General features: G+C 43.6%; 1 long non-coding RNA gene across 1 annotated transcript in view; it reads left to right on the top strand.

Moving 5' to 3' along the window:
• Window positions 1–3,733: 3,733 nt before the first annotated feature.
• Window positions 3,734–19,813, top strand: part of LOC143773657 (uncharacterized) — a 53,068-nt gene continuing 36,988 nt past the window's right edge. Inside the window, exon 1 of the long non-coding RNA XR_013215282.1 lies at window positions 3,734–4,059. This is a non-coding gene — a long non-coding RNA (uncharacterized LOC143773657). The remainder of the gene's footprint in view (window positions 4,060–19,813) is intronic.

Here is a 19,813-nt window from a genome sequence, read left to right as displayed (position 1 = left end):
TCGCGGCAGCTGAATGATTTATAGCTACTGGCCAGCTTGATTACATATGGGGATTCCCTAGCAACCAGGCAACCCCCACATGTACTCAGCCTGGCTAGTATCTGTAAATCATTCAGCTGCTGTGATGAAAACTAAATCTCTGAGCAGTCATAAATACTCGGAGGTCACCCAAGCGTGCTCGGGAAAATACGAGCAATCTGTACACTCGCTCATCACTATTGAGGAGACATGCGTACCAGGATAGGAATGAGGAACCATGCAGACCAGGATATGACCCCAGCCTATGGGGGAGAAGGAAACAACACAACAGTTGAATAATAAGGTACAAAGTCTCCCAAAGAAAAACTCCAATTGTTATAATACATGAGAAAATATGTCTTGTGTCACTGTGAATTAATACATCTGTGATATTGAGCATCAGCAGCACCTGTTTTTTTTGTTTTCACAGCAAGCAAGGGTATTTTTAAAACAATTATTGCAGATTTTGCAACTAAATCTGACTTCAAGGGTTGCTTCTGCTTGTAAATGAAAGTGCGATCCCTGTGGTTAATGTGATACATTTTCATTTTTTTTCTTTAAAGAGAAATTTCCCAAATCTTAAAACTTAAACACGTGTTTTACTACCAAAGTGTGCGCACTGTTTAAAATAAAAAAAATTTGAGCCTGCTCCATTGCTCCAATAGCCTAATATTACATGCGTACATACACCATCTGCAAGCAGGTGCTTGCTATTGGGACGTGATTCCACCTAGGTTTCCTGGTCACAACCTATTTGGTAAATACCTTAACTTCTCCAAAGTGGCTCCACCGCTTCATGCCTTCATGCCTTCTATTTAATGCGCTTTCATTAGATTGTGGTTTGTAATGTGATGCCATCTGTTTGGCCTGACCTAATTATCCATTATAATGCACTAAGCATTTTAGTATACTGTATATGGTCAGCAACAGCCATTTATTTCCATGTCATTTTCTGAGTTACTTTACCATGATGCGTTTCCTGGGTTGCATTTTTACTTACCTGCCAACCACTTTATAACATTTTGGCTCTCACCACAGATCACCTGTCTTTCTTTGTTTTTAAAGATTTTGCTAATCACTAAAGTTATTATATTTGATCTAGTTCTTCGTACGCTTTTTTTTCTTATTTGCTCTTATTTTCCTTATGGTGTTGAACATTTATAGTATATAAGTCTGTTATTATGGTACTTATATTTAAGTACTATTTTGTGTATTATGTAGACAATTTAGTACCCTTCTATGGACTTCCTTTTCTTTAAACTTTAATAGGGTTGTCCGGTTTAGTGCTGAAAGTTTGCAGTCACTCTATGTGACTGCGGACTTCTGAATCCTTACAGCATGCACATTGCATGAAGCTATTATTTTCCAGTGTCCCCTGCTGAGATTGGTCACATGACCACAAGTATGCAATTCCATACATGCTGTCACATGCCAACTAGACATTCTAACCTCGTTTAATACTAGTGAAGTAAGCAAGATTGATCATGTCTAGTCTGAATGTGGCCAGAAGTATGCAAACCGCATTCCTGCGGTCATGTTACCTAGTCTAGGCAGTGACACCAGAGATTTTTGACAGAAGGTATTGGGCACCATGTAAGGATTCAGAAGTCTGCAGTTGCATAAAGTGATTAAAGACTTTCACCAAAAGACTGAACAACCCCCTTCAACATCTGGGTTGAATATGGCTTAGCATTATAGAACAAGGTACACCACTTTCAACTTCTTCCTGAGACTGGTAGCAACCTTGACCATGGTGGAATTTCCAGGGATAAAAGCTAAACACTTGGCCCCTGGATTCATCATAGGGTAAGAAAGTCTATCAGATCTAAAGGCACAAATGCAGGTCATAACGAGGACCTGCACAAGCATAGCTCAAATGGCAGCACTCTCTCCTCAGGTTTGAGCTTTTACAGGGTGGAGGGCATACAGAGAGCATGACTACAAGAACAAGAGGCGATTGAATAGAACAGTCACTGCAACAATCTCTAACAATTTCCATTGTATAAACACCCTTTTAAAACAAACTTGCCAAAACATATACAGTTTAGAAACATGTTCTACATTTTAAAAATATATTAACATAACTTGGCAACTAGAGATGAGTGGATCTGGAGAGATTCGCCAAATGGTGCAGATTTTGCTAGGAAATTAATTTTGCGGCGATGTTCCATATTAAATGTTGGGGTCTCTGCCTGAGAGCCATAGGCACGGCCAAAAGTCCTGTTCTAGAATGAATACACTAGTGTGCCCCAAGGACTATATGGTCAGCAGTGGGCATGGGAGGCAGCAATAGTGCCAGGACAGGTGAACAATTAAATCAGTATTATGGGGGCAGGGATTTTAAACTTTTGCCAGCCTTCTATAGTTCAGCTGGTCAGCCATTTTGTTGAATTTTTCTAAAGGCATGGTGCCTACAGTGAAATATGGTGATGGCAGTGTCCTTATTTGGGGCTGCATGAGTGTTCCAGATGTCAGTGAACTATATTTCATTGATGGTATGAAAATGATGTACTGCGTGTATAAAACCATGTTTATAACATTTTCACAGATATATACAGTACTATAGAATAGATCCATATCATTATAATAAAAAATATAAATCTTACAATGCTTACAATGGTGACTTAGACTAAACTCCTACTTCTTATTTTGTACAGATATGTTTCAGCAGTCTCTTTGTCATCATAGACAGGATTATAATGACAGGTAAAACCTCTATAGACAATGGATAACAAAGACTCGACCATTCATAACAAATGGTGGTCACAGCTTATCACCCTCCCTCCTTCACAATGTCCTTTGCTTAGATTAAAGCTTGTGAAGAAATCTCTCCAATAAAAGTCAATAAAACAAAGGTAGTCTATCAGGCTTAATAGTGAATCATATGAAAATTGATGAAAATTGAAAGATTTATGACATTTTTAAATATAGATATTGGTATTAAAAACCCTAAAAATAAACATGATAACAATTTTCAAAATTTCATTTAACATAAAAACCTGATTTAAATAAAGGGATCATTTCTGATAACACATTGAAAAGCAATGTGATTTTGATATTGCTGCAGTCTTCCCTCTATCTGAAGCATTTACTGTAAATTACCGAACATCTAACATATCGACCAAAGAGGTTAACACATGGGACAAGGTGCCCATGTAATAAAATATATGTGGAATGCACAAAATGACAATTGCAAAGAAGAAATTATCAACATTAGTGATGACCAAGCGTGCTCGTCACTACTCATTACTTGCTTGAGTATCAATGTGCTCGGGATGCTCGAGTATTTTTTCAATGTTCAAGCGGGAGCTTGCGTCCACGCCCCACGTGTTTGGCTCTTTTTAGACAGCCAATAAATGTGGGGATTACCTGCTAATCTCTGTTATGCTTTAGCCATCTTGGTTGTGGCATTACTGTGATTGGCTGGCCGCATAGCTTCAACAGGTCTATATAACACCCGTGACGCTATTCTCGTCACACTGTACCCCAGAAACAAGAAGAGCAGGGAGAGGCCCTGGTGAAAGAGGGACAGAATTGTAGCTGTGTATTTGTAGAATGTCAGCAGGTGCGTTGGATGCAGTGACACACAGGAGGCAGTGCAAGGGTTAACAGGTTCTTTATATCAAACAGTGATAGTACAAGCAGGGGGGTAAGGATGTGAACTTGCAGATGGGGAAAATCAAATGCAGAAGATAATAACAGGTTAACTTATCAGTCTCTGTGCAGTGAAGGAAGGTGGCTGGAAGACCCCTCGGCAGCGCCGCAGGCAGCGCGACATGTCTCCGATCCAGTCCCGCAGAAGGGCGATGCACTGTCTCCTTGCGTTGATGAATCCTCTGGGTCCTTCGGCACGTGATCTCCTGATCCGGGCACACGGTGGGGTACAGACGAAGGTCGGCAGCACAATGGAAGAAGCAGAAAGACAAGGCTGCAGTAGACGCACACAGTCCAGTGGAAACAGCCACAGGCACGGGCCGGTCCTTAGCAGGCACCGCAAGGATGGAACTAAGCAGTGCCTCCATGGTGGTGAGCGAAGCCAAGGTATGCACTTTATACTGGTCACTACCAGGTACAGATGTCTCTCTGGGCTGAGGGAAGAATGTGTCGGCAGTCTGGCTAGCCAGGAATACAGGCACAGCTAGCTGGCGTGGGTCCATCAAGAAGGAGTCAAAGTCTCACTGCTCACAAGCTCGTTTCCCGCCAAGTATCTCATCTTCCCGCTCACACCGCTATTTATCTGGGACCCGCTCCACCAGTCAGGTGTTCACAGTCAGGAACCTCTTCCCCCTGGAATATTGGTGACAGTCCTGACAGTTCCAGCCCAGACACGCAAGTGGGACTCTTGATTCAGTACACCTCCCTACATATTAGCCAGGGATTCAACTACAGTTACATTTCTTTCAAGTTCAACAACAACCCTTTTAGAGCTAATTATAATCAACTAGATGGTGGCCCGATTCTAACGCATCGGGTATTCTAGAATATGCATGTCCACGTAGTATATTGCCCAGTGACGTAGTATATTGCCCAGTGACGTAGTATATTGCCCAGTTATGTAGTATATTGCCCAGTGACCTAGTATATTGCCCAGTGACGTAGTATATTGCACAGCCACGTAGTGTATTGCCCAGTGACGTAGTATATTGCCCAGTGACGTAGTATATTGCACAGCCACGTAGTATATTGCCCAGTTACGTAGTATATTGCACAGCCCAGCCACGTAGTATATAGCCCAGTTACGTAGCATATTGCCCAGTGACGTAGTATATTGCCCAGTTACGTAGTATACAGCACAGAGCCACGTAGTATATTGCCCAGTTATGTAGTATACCGCACAGAGCCACGTAGTATATTGTACAGCGATGTAGTATACAGCATAGAGCCACGCAGTATATTGCCCAGTTACGTAGTATATTGCCCAGTTACGTAGTATATTGCACAGTTACGTAGTATATTGCCCAGTGACGTAGTATATTGCTCAGCCATGTAGTATATTGCCCAGTTATGTAGTATATTGCCCAGTGATGTAGTATATTGCCCAGTGACGTAGTATACAGCACAGAGCCACGTAGTATATTGCCCAGCCATGTAGTATATTGCCCAGCCACGTATGTCACAGGTTAAAAAATAAAAAATAAACATATACTCACCTTCCGAGGGGCCCCTTGTAGTTCTGTCGCCTGTGTTCGGTTCAGGTGGCAGCTTCCGGTCCGAGGGTGTGATGACGTCGCGGTCACATGACCGTGACATCACGGCAGGTCCTTCTCGCGCAGGCGCGCAGGGCCTGCAATGACGTCGCGGTCACATGACTGTGACGTCATGGCAGGTCCTTCTCGTGCAGGCGCACAGGGCCTGTGATGACATCACGGTCATATGACCGTGACGTCATGACAGGTCCTTGTCACACACCAACCTTAGCACTGGAACCTGCCGCTTGCATGGACCGGTCACCGGAGTGTCGGAAAGGCGGCGGAAGGTGAGTATATAATAATTTGTTATTTTTTTTATTATTTTTAACATTAGATGTTTTTACTATTGAGGCTGCATAGGCAGCCTCAATAGTAAAAACTTGGTCACACAGGGTTAATAGCAGCGGTAATGGAGTGAGTTACCCGAGGCATAACATGGTCCGTTACTGCTGGCATTAACCATGTGTGAGCCGTGACTGCGGGGAGTATGGAGTGGGTGCAGGGCACTGACTGCAGGGGAGTAGGGAGGGACTAATCAGACTGTGCCTGTCGCTGATTGGTCGTGGCAGCCATGACAGGCAGCTGGTGAGACCAATCAGCGAATGAATATCCGTGATGGAAGTTGCCGACAGAAAGACGGAAGTACCCCTTAGATTATTATATATATAGATAATATGGCTGTTAGCAGCACTTAGTGAGTGATTGTGCTGAAGGGATTGTGTAGGACAGGATAGGGTGAATTAAAAGTACTTTATGCTGCAGCCTGCAACTCATACCAAAACCCATTCTTAGTGGTAATAGTATTCTTTTTGCTCTTAATCCTGCACATTTTTCTGAGCAGGAAAATATTTTACACCATTTTTAGTGTGGCAGCTGTGTGTCTAAAGCATACTTGCTATACTGCTCCTGCAATGTAGCCTGTCCATCTGAGGTGTGCAAATTTTACTGCAATTATAATACTGCAAAAAATTTCAGCAGTGACATTTTATACTGCATTTACTGTGATCCAATGTGCCTTAAAACCAAAAAGAAAAATTGTTGGGTTAGAAATAGCATCGCTATATTTATACTGCAGTCTAAGAAGTCCATCTGAAGTGGACAACTTTTCGTGCGATAAAAATGCTGCAATTTTTTTCAGCAATGAAATTTTATACAGCATATATCATACTCCAGTGGTGCATCAAAACACAAAAAAAACTTGTTTGGTTAGAAATAGCATCTCTATATTGATACTGCAGTCTAACAAGTCCATCAGAAGTGGATGCCATAATCAGCGTCGCCATTCTGCTTCTCTGTCTACTGAAACGTTGGCTGCTCACAATTTAGGAGGAGGCTTTGCAGGTGGAGCAAGCAACTATACTGGGTGATGGTACACAACCCAGCCTTATCTCATCATCTCAACACAGATTGGGAGATAGTGAGGAGGAGTAGGAGAACAGGAGCTGGATGCCTGTGCTACAGATGGTAGTACCCACACCACCTTCATCCCGTCTGTTCAGCATTGATGGCCTGAAGATGAGGAGGATAGGGAGGACAACATGGACAATCATCCTCTTGATGGGGACAGGAAAGGCTTGGCTGTTGGCAGTCTGGCACACATGGCTGAGTTTATGTTCCACTGCCTTTCCCGTGAACCTTGCATTGTACGCATTTTGGCCAACACTAATAACTGGTTGGTCACCTTTCTAGATCCACGCTACAAGGAGAACTTTACATCAACACCTAGTTGGAGAATTATTTGAAAAAAATCCCATCTCACAATGCTGGAGTCAGAGGTCACAGTTCCTTGGGCAACCAAGGAGTGGAGATGAGGGAGAGACCCACCAGATGCAGCAGAGGCAGGAGTACACACTTGTCCAGGCCCTGATGCACTGGATACTCTGACCAGTATCCTCCGTGATTCCTCTGTGCCTTACAACTATTGGGAAGGCAAGCTAGACACATGGCATGAACTGTTTCTCTATGCCTTGGAGGTTGTGGCCTCCCCTGCTGAAGCATTTTGTCAGCGGGGTTTTAGTGCCGCCGGGGTCATTATAACCGATAGGCACCTTTCAACTGATAATGCTGACAGGCTGACTCTTATCAAAATGAACAAGGTCTGGATTGGGCCAGAATTTTCTACATCACCGGATGACAGCAGTGGAACATAAACTCCAATGCACTTTTTTTGTGTATTCCAATAAACCCCTACTCACCCAAACATGGGTATACGCTTCAGGATTTGATCTTTTGTGCATTGTCCTCCTCCTCCACCACCCTATCAACAGCGTGATCATGCTACCCCTATAAATTTATTAACAGTGTCTATGATGCCTGCATTAACAATTTTTAGAGGCTTACCTCAAACATTCTTTTATACACTGCTCAAAAAATAAAGGGGACACCTAAACAACAGAATATAACTCTAAGTAAATCAAACTTCTGTGAAATCAAACTGTCCACTTAGGAAGCAACACTGTTTGACCACCAATTTAACATGCTGTTGTGCAAATGGACTAGACAACAGATGGAAATTATTGGCAATTATCAAGACATACTCAATAAAGGAGTGGTTCTGCAGGTGGAGACCACAGACCACATCTCAATATCAATGCTTTCTGGCTGATGTTGTGGTCACTTTTGAATGTTGGTTGTGTTTTCACACTCCTGGTAGCATGAAACATGAGAGACTCTACAACTCTCATAAGTGGCTCAGGTAGTGCAGTTCCTCCAGGATGGCACATCAATGCGAGCTGTGGCAAGAAGGTTTGCTGTGTCTGTCAGTGTAGAATCCAGAGGCTGGAGGCGCTACCAGGAGACAGGCCAGTACACCAGGAGACCTGGAGGGGGCCATAGGAGGGCAACAATGCAGCAACAGGACCGCTACCTCAGCCTTTGTGCAGGGGGTAGCAGGAAGAGCACTGCCAGAGCCCTGCAGAATGACCTCCAGCAGGACACAACTGTGCATGTCTCTGCACAAACGTTTAGAAACCGACTTCATGAGGATGGTCTGAGTGCCTGACATCCACAGATGGGGTTGTGCATTATAGGATCCAATTTAAATTGCTCATTCTCACCCACAGTGCGGCACCCCCCCTAAATCTCCTCTCTCTTTTATGTTTATCAGCCTACCCATTCGCTACATGACTTTTGACTAACATCCGCAATATCAGTACCTCCCACTCTGGGCTTCAAGACTTCTCCTGAGTTGCACCAATTCTCTGGAATGCTCTACCACAAGAAATTAGGGCTAACCACAACTTACACAGTTTTAGGTGCTCCCTAAAAACACATCTGTTTATGACAGCCTATCATGTTCCCTAATCGAAGTCCTTTTATATATATATAGCCTATCAACTATTTCTCTGAACATTATTCTCCATCAAACTCCACCATACCCAAAAGCACTACAAATATTGGCTAATGACCAGCTTGTGCAGCCTTTATCCCGCATTCCCTCAAGATTTCTAGACCATCATTGTAAATAAGCAACTGTACTTTGTCACCTCCACCTCATTGTAGATTGTAAGCTCCTACGAGTAGGGTCCTCATTATTTTTGCATTAATTATTGTATTATTTTTAACTACTATATTTTTCAGACTATAAGACACTCCAGACCATAAGATGCACCTCAAATTTTCAGAAGAAAAATAGGGAAAAAAATGAATGTGTCAAATGAGGGTCCTTCTTACAGTGTGAGTTATTCAGCTTACCTGGGGGGTAGGGTGTGAGAGGGAGCGCTGATGGAGCGGGGACTTAGGGGGTGTTCAGTGGTCTGGCTCATCCCAGGCCGGTGCAGCAGGCATCACATCCATCACATGCTGATGCGTGGCAGTTTGGCAGATGATTGGTGGTGTGGGGGCTCCGCCGGCATTTGTGGAAATCCAGGAGCCCCCGCATATCCAGCCTGGGCTGGTGAGCGGTACTTTTGCAGATGATCAATGGTGCAGGGGCTCTGCTGGCATTCTGTGAAAGACCGGGCTCCCGCACTTCCATTGCTGTAATGATGAGTTGATCTTCATGAAAATGGCCGCCGGAGCGGCGCATGCGCAGAATGAGGTCTCCGTAGACGAGATCTCGGTACCGAGATCTCGTCTCCAGAGATCTCAACACCGAGATCTCATCCTGCGCATGCGCCGCTCTGGCGCCCATTTTCAAGAAGATCAACTCATCATTACATCAAAATGCCGGCAGAGCCCTGCACCACCTATTATCTGCAAAAGTGCTGTGCACCAGCCCAGGATGGATGTGCGGGGGCTTTGGGATTTCCACAAATGCCGGTAGAGCCCCCTCACCACCGATCATCTGCAAAAGTACCGCACACCAGCCTTGGATGGATATGTGGGGGCTCCGGGATTTCCACAAATGCCAGCAGAGCCCCTGCACCACGATCATCTACAAAAGTGCCGCGCACCAGCCCGGAATGTGTCTCCTGGTAAGTGCATCTCAACTATAAGACACACCCCCCTTTTCCCCAAAATTTTTTGGGAAAAAAATGCGTCTTATGGTCCGAAAAATACGGTATGTTATTTATGACTGTTGTATATGAACCTCTGAATTGTAAAACGCTGTGGAATATGTTGGTGCTATATAAATAAAGATTATTATATTATTACACCAAGTACAGAAGATCCTGGTCTTCTCCATATTAGGCTGAGTAGATGCCAAACACTCTACAATATTCCCCAGCAGGGTTGATGAAATAACAGTCCTTGATGCTGCTACATTAAACCAATCGCTTTTTTCAGGGCTATTCAAATAGATTCTATTCTGTTACAATAATACCACTCTTATCAGCACTTCATCTACGGTGAGGTGCAACAGTAGGTATAGCTGCTCTTTCCATGGACTCAATGACTGATTCACGTTCTTTACGGTGATCTGTAGTCAGAAATTCATCAAAGCTGCCAGTTTTTCTTGCGTTCGTTGAGAGTTTGTTGCTTCCTCGTACAACAAAATATCTTTTCAGGGCTTGTTCAAATCCCTTCTTTATTCTACAATAATACCACTCTCATCTTCAATTTGTCTGTGGTTAGGTGTTACAGCAGGTATAGCGTATGACAAACATCTAGTCAGGGATTATTGCCTTATAAATTCTAAGCCTTGCTGCTGCTTTTTTTTAATGAACTCATTGACCGATTTATGTTCTGTACTCAGAAATTCATCAAAGCAGGCAAAATTAACTGATTTAATATGTCTATACACAGTTTCTCTCTATCATCTGTATGTAAGAGATGTAAGAGGTAGTGCACATTTTATGATACTGGAACTGGAATTACCACTCCTGAGCTCTCGAGTGATTTGTTTCCATCCATTTCTCAGTGCTTCTTTAAACATGCTTGAGGTCATTGTCTTGCTGAAAGACCCATGACCTAGGATGCAACCCCAGCTTCCAGACCCCTGGCACTACATTGCAACCCGAAATCCTTTTAGGAATCTTCACAGTTCATGATGCCTTGCACACAGTCAAAGCACCCAGGGCCAGAGGCAGCAAAACAACCCCAAAATATCTTTGAACCTCCACCATATTTGACCATAACTACTGTGCTCTTTTAATTGTAGGCCTCATCTCATTTGCAGTGACCAGCAGAATGATGTGCTTTGCCAAAAAACTCTATCTTGGTCTCACCCAGTGCCGGACTGACCATCTGGAAATTCTGGCAAATGCCAGAAGGGCCTGTCCAACTGTAAGCTGCATTGTGTGCTATACTGTTAACAGTACTGGTGTCCTCAGGACACAATACTGCTAACAGTTGTGCCATAGCAAATAGCCACCTACTTTGTCAGTTACCCCAGCAGGCTTTCTTCTAGACTGCGACCTGCTGGAGGTCGGTGCAACTCAGAGGACGTTGGTGGTGAGATGATATATCAAAAACTTGGTACTCAAAGGAATTTTGGAACAAATTTCTTGATTTAATTGCAGTCAATAATTACAGATGTTTTAGTACTATCATACTATATAGGGGACTTTGAGGTGGATCATTATACTATATAGGGGCTGTAAGGTAAACCATCATAGTATATAGGGGCTATAATTTAAACCATCACACTATATAGGGGGATGTTGAGGGTATCATCATACTATATAGGAATCATAGACTGTAAGAGTTGGAAGGGACCTCCTGGGTCATCTGATCCAACCTCCTGCTCAAAGCAGGATTCACTAAATCAAAACTGTGAGTTAAACCATCATACTATATAGGGGACTGTGAGGTGAAACATCAAACTATATAAGGGACTGTGGGGTGGACGATCATACTATATAGGGGACTGTGAGGTAAACCATCATACTATATAGGGGACTGTGAGGTGGACCATCATACTATATAAGATTCTATGGATGGGGTCAGCATACATAGGGTGTTGTGGGGAACCATCATACTGTAACGGGGCGATGTGTGTCATAATTAGTTTTGAGCGATACCTTCCGATATCGGGAAATATCGGATCGGATTGGATTGGACCGATACCCCAAAAATATCGGATATCGCCGATTTCGATACCGGAAACCAATGCAAGTCAATGGGACACAAATATCGGAATTAAAATAAACCCTTTCTTTCCTTGCACATCCAGTTTGGGAGGGGGGAAGAGTGTGGGAGGTGCATGGGCAGAGCCTGTGCATGTCTGTGTGTGCGGGCGGTGTCTGCGCGGGCCACTTGGGGGTTTGTATGGGCCTCTCAGGGGTCTGTGTGGGTCTGCCGGGGCCTGTATGGGCCTCTCGGGGGTCTGTGCTGGCCTGCCGTGGTCTGTACGGGCCTCTTGGGGGTCTGTGCAGGCCTGCCAGGGCCTGTACGGGCCTCTCGGGTGTCTGTGCAGGCCTGCCGGGGTCTTACAGGCCTCTTGGGGGTCTCTGCGGGCCTGCCGGGGCCTGTACGGGCCTTTCGGGGGTCTGTGTGGGCCTGTTGGGGGTCTGTATGGGCCTCTCGGGGGTCTTTGTGCCTGTGTGCAGGCATCGCACCATGGGACTACAAGTCCCATCGGGCTATGCCTACTACAATGACACTGATTGACACATTAGCCAATGATGGTACAGTAGTAGTCCCATCATCCGGCTAATGTGTTGAATGTAAAAAACACAAACATACATACTACATACAACATACTACATACATACATACAACATACTATATACTACATACATACTACATACATACATATATACAACATACTACATACATACTACATACATACTACATAGATACTACATACATACTACATACATACTACATACTACATACATACTACATACATACATACAACATATTACATACATACAAAGACAAAAATGGGAAAAAAATGGCGTGGGCTCCTGTGCAATTTTCTGTGCCAGAGGGGGAAAGCTGAGGGCCGGGGGACAATATTTGTAGCCTGGGAAGGGGTTAATACCCATGGCCCCTCCCAGGCTATGAATATCAGCCCACAGCTGTCTGCGTAGCCTTTACTGGCTATTAAAAAAGGGGGACCCCAAAAAAATGATGTGAAGTCCCCCTATATTTTATAGCCAGAAAGGCTACGCAGACAGCTGCGGGCTGATATTCATAGCCTAGAGAGGGGCCATGGATATTGGCCCACTCGGCTACAAATAATGGTCCGCAGCCGCCCCAGAAATGGCGCATCTGTAAGATGCGCCAATTCCGGCACTTAGCCCCTCTCTTCCCACTCCCGTGTAGCGGTGGGATATGGGGTAATAAGGGGTTAATGTCACCTTGCTATTGTAAGGTGACATTAAGCCGGGTTAATAATGGAGAGGCGTCAATAAGACGCCTATTCATTATTAATCCTACAGTAGTGAAAGAGTTTTAAAAAAAATAAAGACACAGCCAGAAAAAAGTATTTTAATATTCTTCATTTAACCATACTTACCATACTTCAGCGCCTGCAAAAAACTTAAAATAATAAACCGTATACTACCTGTCCGCCGTAGTCCAATTAATAACGAGTGTCCCACGACGATCTCCCCTATAGAACAGTGACATCGGGTGATGTCACTGCTCTATAGGACCTTCAGTGACACACTGACAGGAGACAATGGCTCCTGCAGTGCATCACTGAGAGGTTTCCTTAGTTCAGAGTCTTACTTTATGGCATTTGCTGCGTGGGAAATTTCTCACACAGCAATGCCAAAAGTGAGACTAGGGACTATTTTTTTTACAGTGGCGGAGGAATACAGTGCGGAAGAATACCTCCCTCCCGTCATTGTATTCCTGGAGCCCCTAGAGAGCGGTCGCATCAGCTGATGCTGCTGTTCTCCATGGGAGATCGTCGTGGGACACTCGTGGATTTCTGTGGATAAGGGAGTATATTGTTTGCTTGTTATTTTAATATTTTTTACAGATGACACTGACTTCGGGGAACAAAGTGACAAGTGATGGTGAGTATGAACTCTATGTTATATGTACTGTATGTTATATGTATGTATTGTATGTAATGTATGAAGTATGCATGTAGTATGTATGTAGCCTGTATGTAGTATGTATGTAGTATGTATGTAGTATGTATGTTGTATGTACGTAGTATGTATGTAGTATGTGTGTAGTATGTGTGTAGTATGTAGTATGTCTGTAGTATGTATGCAGTATGTGTGTAGTATGTAGTATGTATGTAGTATGTATGTTGTATGTATGTTATATGTACTGTATGTTATACAGTGGGGCAAAAAAGTATTTAGTCAGTCAGCAATAGTGCAAGTTCCACCACTTAAAAAGATGAGAGGCGTCTGTAATTTACATCATAGTTAGACCTCAACTATGGGAGACAAACTGAGAAATAAAAATCCAGAAAATCACATTGTCTGTTTTTTTATCATTTTATTTGCATATTATGGTGGAAAATAAGTATTTGGTCAGACACAAACAATCAAGATTTCTGGCTCTCACAGACCTGTAACTTCTTCTTTAAGAGTCTCCTCTTTCCTCCACTCATTACCTGTAGTAATGGCACCTGTTTAAACTTGTTATCAGTATAAAAAGACACCTGTGCACACCCTCAAACAGTCTGACTCCAAACTCCACTATGCTGAAGACCAAAGAGCTGTCAAAGGACACCAGAAACAAAATTGTAGCCCTGCACCAGGCTGGGAAGACTGAATCTGCAATAGCCAACCAGGTTGGAGTGAAGAAATCAACAGTGGGAGCAATAATTAGAAAATGGAAGACATTCAAGACCACTGATAATCTCCCTCGATCTGGGGCTCCACGCAAAATCCCACCCCGTGGGGTCAGAATGATCACAAGAACGGTGAGCAAAAATCCCAGAACCACGTGGGGGGACCTAGTGAATGAACTGCAGAGAGCTGGGACCAATGTAACAAGGCCTACCATAAGTAACACCCTACGCCACCATGGACTCAGATCCTGCAGTGCCAGACGTGTCCCACTGCTTAAGCCAGTACATGTCCGGGCCCATCTGAAGTTTGCTAGAGAGCATTTGGATGATCCAGAGGAGTTTTGGGAGAATGTCCTATGGTCTGATGAAACCAAACTGGAACTGTTTGGTAGAAACACAACTTGTCGTGTTTGGAGGAAAAAGAATACTGAGTTGCATCCATCAAACACCATACTTACTGTAAAGCATGGTGGTGGAAACATCATGCTTTGGGGCAGTTTCTCTGCAAAGGGGCCAGGACGACTGATCCGGGTACATGAAAGAATGAATGGGGCCATGTATCGTGAGATTTTGAGTGCAAACCTCCTTCCATCAGCAAGGGCATTGAAGATGAAACGTGGCTGGGTCTTTCAACATGACAATGATCCAAAGCACACCGCCAGGGCAACGAAGGAGTGGCTTCGTAAGAAGCATTTCAAGGTCCTGGAGTGGCCAGCCAGTCTCCAGATCTCAACCCTATAGAAAACCTTTGGAGAGAGTTGAAAGTCCGTGTTGCCAAGCGAAAAGCCAAAAACATCACTGCTCTAGAGGAGATCTGCATGGAGGAATGGGCCAACATACCAACAACAGTGAGTGGCAACCTTGTGAAGACTTACAGAAAACGTTTGACCTCTGTCATTGCCAACAAAGGATATATTACAAAGTATTGAGATGAAATTTTGTTTCTGACCAAATACTTATTTTCCACCATAATATGCAAATAAAATGATAAAAAAACAGACAATGTGATTTTCTGGATTTTTATTTCTCAGTTTGTCTCCCATAGTTGAGGTCTACCTATGATGTCAATTACAGACGCCTCTCATCTTATTAAGTGGTGGAACTTGCACTATTGCTGAATGACTAAATACTTTTTTGCCCCACTGTATGTATGTATTGTATGTAATGTATGAATGTATTGTATGTAGTATGCATGTAGTATGTATGTAGCATGTATGTAGTATGTATGTAGTATGTATGTTGTATGTACGTAGTATGTATGTAGTATGTGTGTAGTATGTGTGTAGTATGTGTGTAGTATGTAGTATGTCTGTAGTATGTATGCAGTATGTGTGTAGTATGTAGTATGTATGTAGTATGTATGTTGTATGTATGTATGTAGTATGTACTGTATGTTGTATGTATGCAGTATGTATGTAGTATGTATGTAGTATGTATGTTGTATGTATGTAGTATGCATGCAGTATGTATGTTGTATGTATGTACTATGTTGCATGTATTTTGTATGTATGTGGTATGTTGTATGTATGTTGCATGTATGTAGTATGTGTGTATGTAGTATGTATGTAGTATGTTACATGTATGTATGTAGTATGTATATAGTATGTTGTATGTATGTATGTATGTAGTATGTTGTATGATGTATGTAGTATGTTGTATGCAGTCTGTATGTAGTATGTTGTATGTATGTATGTTGTATGTATGTGATATGTTGTATGTATGTTGTATATATGTAGTATGTATGTAGTATGTTGTATGTATGTAGTATGTATGTAGTATGTATGTTTTTTTTTAAATTCAACACATTAGCCGGATGATGGGACTGCTACAGTCCCATCATTGTCTAATGTGTCAATCACTGTCATTGTAGCAGGCATAGCCCGATGGGACTCGTAGTCCCATCGGACGATGCCTGCACACAGACAGAAAGACCCCCGGCAGGCCCGCACAGACCCCCGAGAGGCCCACACAGACCCCCGGCAGGCCCGCACAGACCCTTGAGAGGCCCGTATAGACCCCCAGCAGGCCCACACAGACACGCAGTCTCCGCCACGCAAAGCCCACCACCAACATCATTTCAGCAGCCAATCACTGCCATGCCATTAGTGTTGTGAATTAGACTTTTTTGGCTCCCTCTTGTGGTCACTAGTGATATGACTCTGGGATTGTCTTTCCTCAGTTTGGCACCCACCTGGGTCGTTAGTCCAGGGGTGTTGCTATATGAACTCCCTGAATTCTCCGTCTGGTGCCTGGCATCGTTGTAATCAGTCCTTTCTGTTTGCTCCTGTCTGCTGGTCCTGGTTCGTGCAAAATTAAGCTAAGTCCTGCTTCCTTGTTTTTTGGTTATTTGTATTGCTCTTATTTTTTGTCCAGCTTGTACTAAATGTGATTCCTGATTTTGCTGGAAGCTCTAGGGGGCTGGTATTCTCCCCCCGGGCCGTTAGACGGTTCGGGGGTTCTTGAATATCCAGCGTGGAAATTTTGATAGGGTTTTTGCTGACCGTATAAGTCATCTTACTATATTCTGCTATTAGTCAGTGGGCCTCTCTTTGCTAAATACCTAGTTCATTCTTACGTTTGTCTTTTCTTCTTACCTCACCGTTATTATTTGTTGGGGGCTTGTATCCAACTTTTGGGGTCTTTTCTCTGGAGGCAAGAAAGGTCTATCTTTTCCCTTCTAGGGTTAGTTAGTTCTCCGGCTGGCGCGAGACGTCTAGAACCAACATAGGCACGTTCCCCGGCTGCTGCTATTTGTGGTGCTAGGATTAGATATACGGTCAGCCCAGTTACCACTGCCCTATGAGCTGTTTTTTTGTGTTTGCAGACTTAGTATTTATTTCTGAGACCCTCTGCCATTGGGGTCATAACAGTATGCCAGGCCAAAGTTGAATGTTTAATGCATTGCAGAAGTGGGATTATAAGAAAGGAAATTCTGAGTTTTTTTTTTTCTTTTCTTTTTTCCTCCCCTTTACCTTTGAGTGGCTTGAGCTTGCTGCAGACATGAATGTCCAGACCTTGATTACAAGTGTGGACCAGCTTGCTGCTCGTGTGCAGGGCATACAAGATTTTGTTACCAGTAGTCCTATGTCTGAACCTAAAATACCTATTCCTGAACTGTTCTCTGGAGACCGATTTAAGTTTAGGAATTTCAGGAATAATTGTAAATTGTTTCTATCTCTGAGACCCCGTTCATCTGGAGACTCAGCTCAGCAAGTAAAAATTGTTATCTCTTTCTTACGACCCTCAGGATTGGGCCTTCTCGCTAGCGCCAGGAGATCCGGCATTGGCAAATATTGATGCGTTTTTTCTGGCGCTCGGATTGCTTTACGAGGAACCCAATCTTGAAATTCAGGCAGAAAAAGCCTTGCAGGCTATTTTTCAGGGCCAGGATGAAGCTGAAGTGTATTGCCAAAAATTTCGGAAATGGTCCGTGCTTACTCAGTGGAATGAGTGTGCTCTGGCCGCAAATTTCAGAAATGGCCTTTCTGAAGCCATTAAGAATGTGATGGTGGGTTTCTCCATTCCTACAAGTCTGAATGATTCCATGGCGCTGGCTATTCAAATTGACCGGCGTTTGCGGGAGCGCAAAGCCGCTAATCCTCTTGTGGTGTTGTCTGAACAAACACCTGATTTAATGCAATGTGGTAGAATTCAGACTAGAAATGAACGGAAAAATCATAGACATCAGAATGGGTTGTGTTTTTACTGTGGTGATTCTACACATGTTATATCAGCATGCTCTAAACGCCTAACAAGGGTTGTTAGTCCTGTCGCCATTGGTAATTTGCAACCTAAATTTATTTTGTCTGTGACTTTAATTTGCTCATTGTCTTCCTACCCTGTTATGGCGTTTGTGGATTCAGGTGCTGCCCTGAGTCTTATGGATCTGTCATTTGCCAAGCGCTGTGGTTTTGTTTTTGAGCCATTGGTAAATCCTATCCCTCTTAGAGGTATTGATGCTACGCCATTGGCGGAAAATAAACTGCAGTTTTGGACACAGGTAACCATGTGCATGACTCCTGAACATCGGGAGGTGATTCGTTTTCTTGTTCTGCATAAAATGCATGATTTGGTCGTTTTGGGGCTGCCATGGTTACAGACCCATAATCCAGTCTTGGATTGGAAGGCAATGTCTGTGTCAAGTTGGGGCTGTCAGGGAATTCATGGTGATTCCCCGCCGGTGTCTATTGCTTCCTCTACTCCTTCGGAAGTTCCTGAGTATTTGTCTGATTTTCAGGATGTATTCAGCGAGTCCAGGTCCAGTGCTCTGCCTCCTCATAGGGACTGTGACTGCGCTATAGATTTGATTCCAGGCAGTAAATTTCCTAAGGGAAGACTATTTAATCTGTCTGTACCTGAGCATACCGCAATGCGTTCGTATATCAAGGAATCTCTGGAGAAGGGGCATATCCGTCCATCCTCTTCCCCTCTTGGTGCTGGATTCTTTTTGTGGCCAAGAAAGATGGATCTTTGAGACCTTGTATTGACTATCGGCTTCTGAATAAAATCACTGTTAAATTTCAGTATCCTTTGCCTCTGTTGTCGGACTTGTTTGCCCGGATTAAAGGTGCGAAGTGGTTCACCAAAATAGATCTTCATGGTGCGTACAACCTTGTGCGCATTAAGCAAGGAGATGAATGGAAAACTGCATTTAATACGCCCGAAGGTCATTTTGAGTACTTGGTGATGCCTTTTGGGCTCTCTAATGCTCCTTCAGTGTTTCAGTCCTTTATGCATGATATTTTCCGGAAGTATCTGGATAAATTTATGATTGTTTATCTGGATGATATTCTGGTTTTTTCTGATGATTGGGACTCGCATGTAGAGCAGGTCAGGATGGTGTTTGTTGTGGATTCTGTTTGCGGGCTCCCTCTGGTGGTTACTGCTGGTACTGGGTGACTTTGGTGGGTTGCGGCCTTTGGTTTCCATCTGTCCATCAGAGGCTGGGTGTTTCCTATTTTACCTGGCCTCTCTGTCATTTCCCTTGCCGGCTATCAATGTGTTCAGATGTGCTCTGTTTGGTTCCTGCCTACCTGCTCCCAGATCTTTCAGGATAAGCTAAGTGCTGATTTTCAGTTGTTTGGTTTTTTGTCCAGCTTGCTTAGAATGTCTCTTTGTTAGCTGGTTGCTCTAGTGGACTGAGGTTCTCCCCATGTGCCATGAGTTGGCACATGGGTTCTTGTAATCTCAGGATGGTTTTTTTGATTAGGGTTTTTTGCTGACCGCTCAGTCCCCTTTTGCGTCATTCTGCTTTCTAGTTTTCAGCGGGCCTCTATTTGCTAAAGCTATATACATCATCTCTATGTATGTGCCTTCCTCTCATTTCACCGTCAATACATGTGGGGGGCAACTATATCTTTGGGGCTAATTCCTCTGGAGGCAAGTGAGGTCTTTGTTTTCTCTGCAGTACTAGTTAGCTCTTAGGCTGGTGCGTGGCGTCTAGAACCAACGTAGGCACGCTCCCTGGCTATCTCTAGTTGCGTTTGTCAGGCGTAGGGCAGTGGTCAGCCCAGGTTCC

This window comes from Ranitomeya variabilis, chromosome 5 (genome assembly GCF_051348905.1).
Source record: "Ranitomeya variabilis isolate aRanVar5 chromosome 5, aRanVar5.hap1, whole genome shotgun sequence".
NCBI lineage: Eukaryota > Metazoa > Chordata > Amphibia > Anura > Dendrobatidae > Ranitomeya > Ranitomeya variabilis.
The sequence above is the reverse complement of the archived record's forward strand: the minus strand, read 5'-3'. Positions and strand labels throughout refer to the sequence as shown.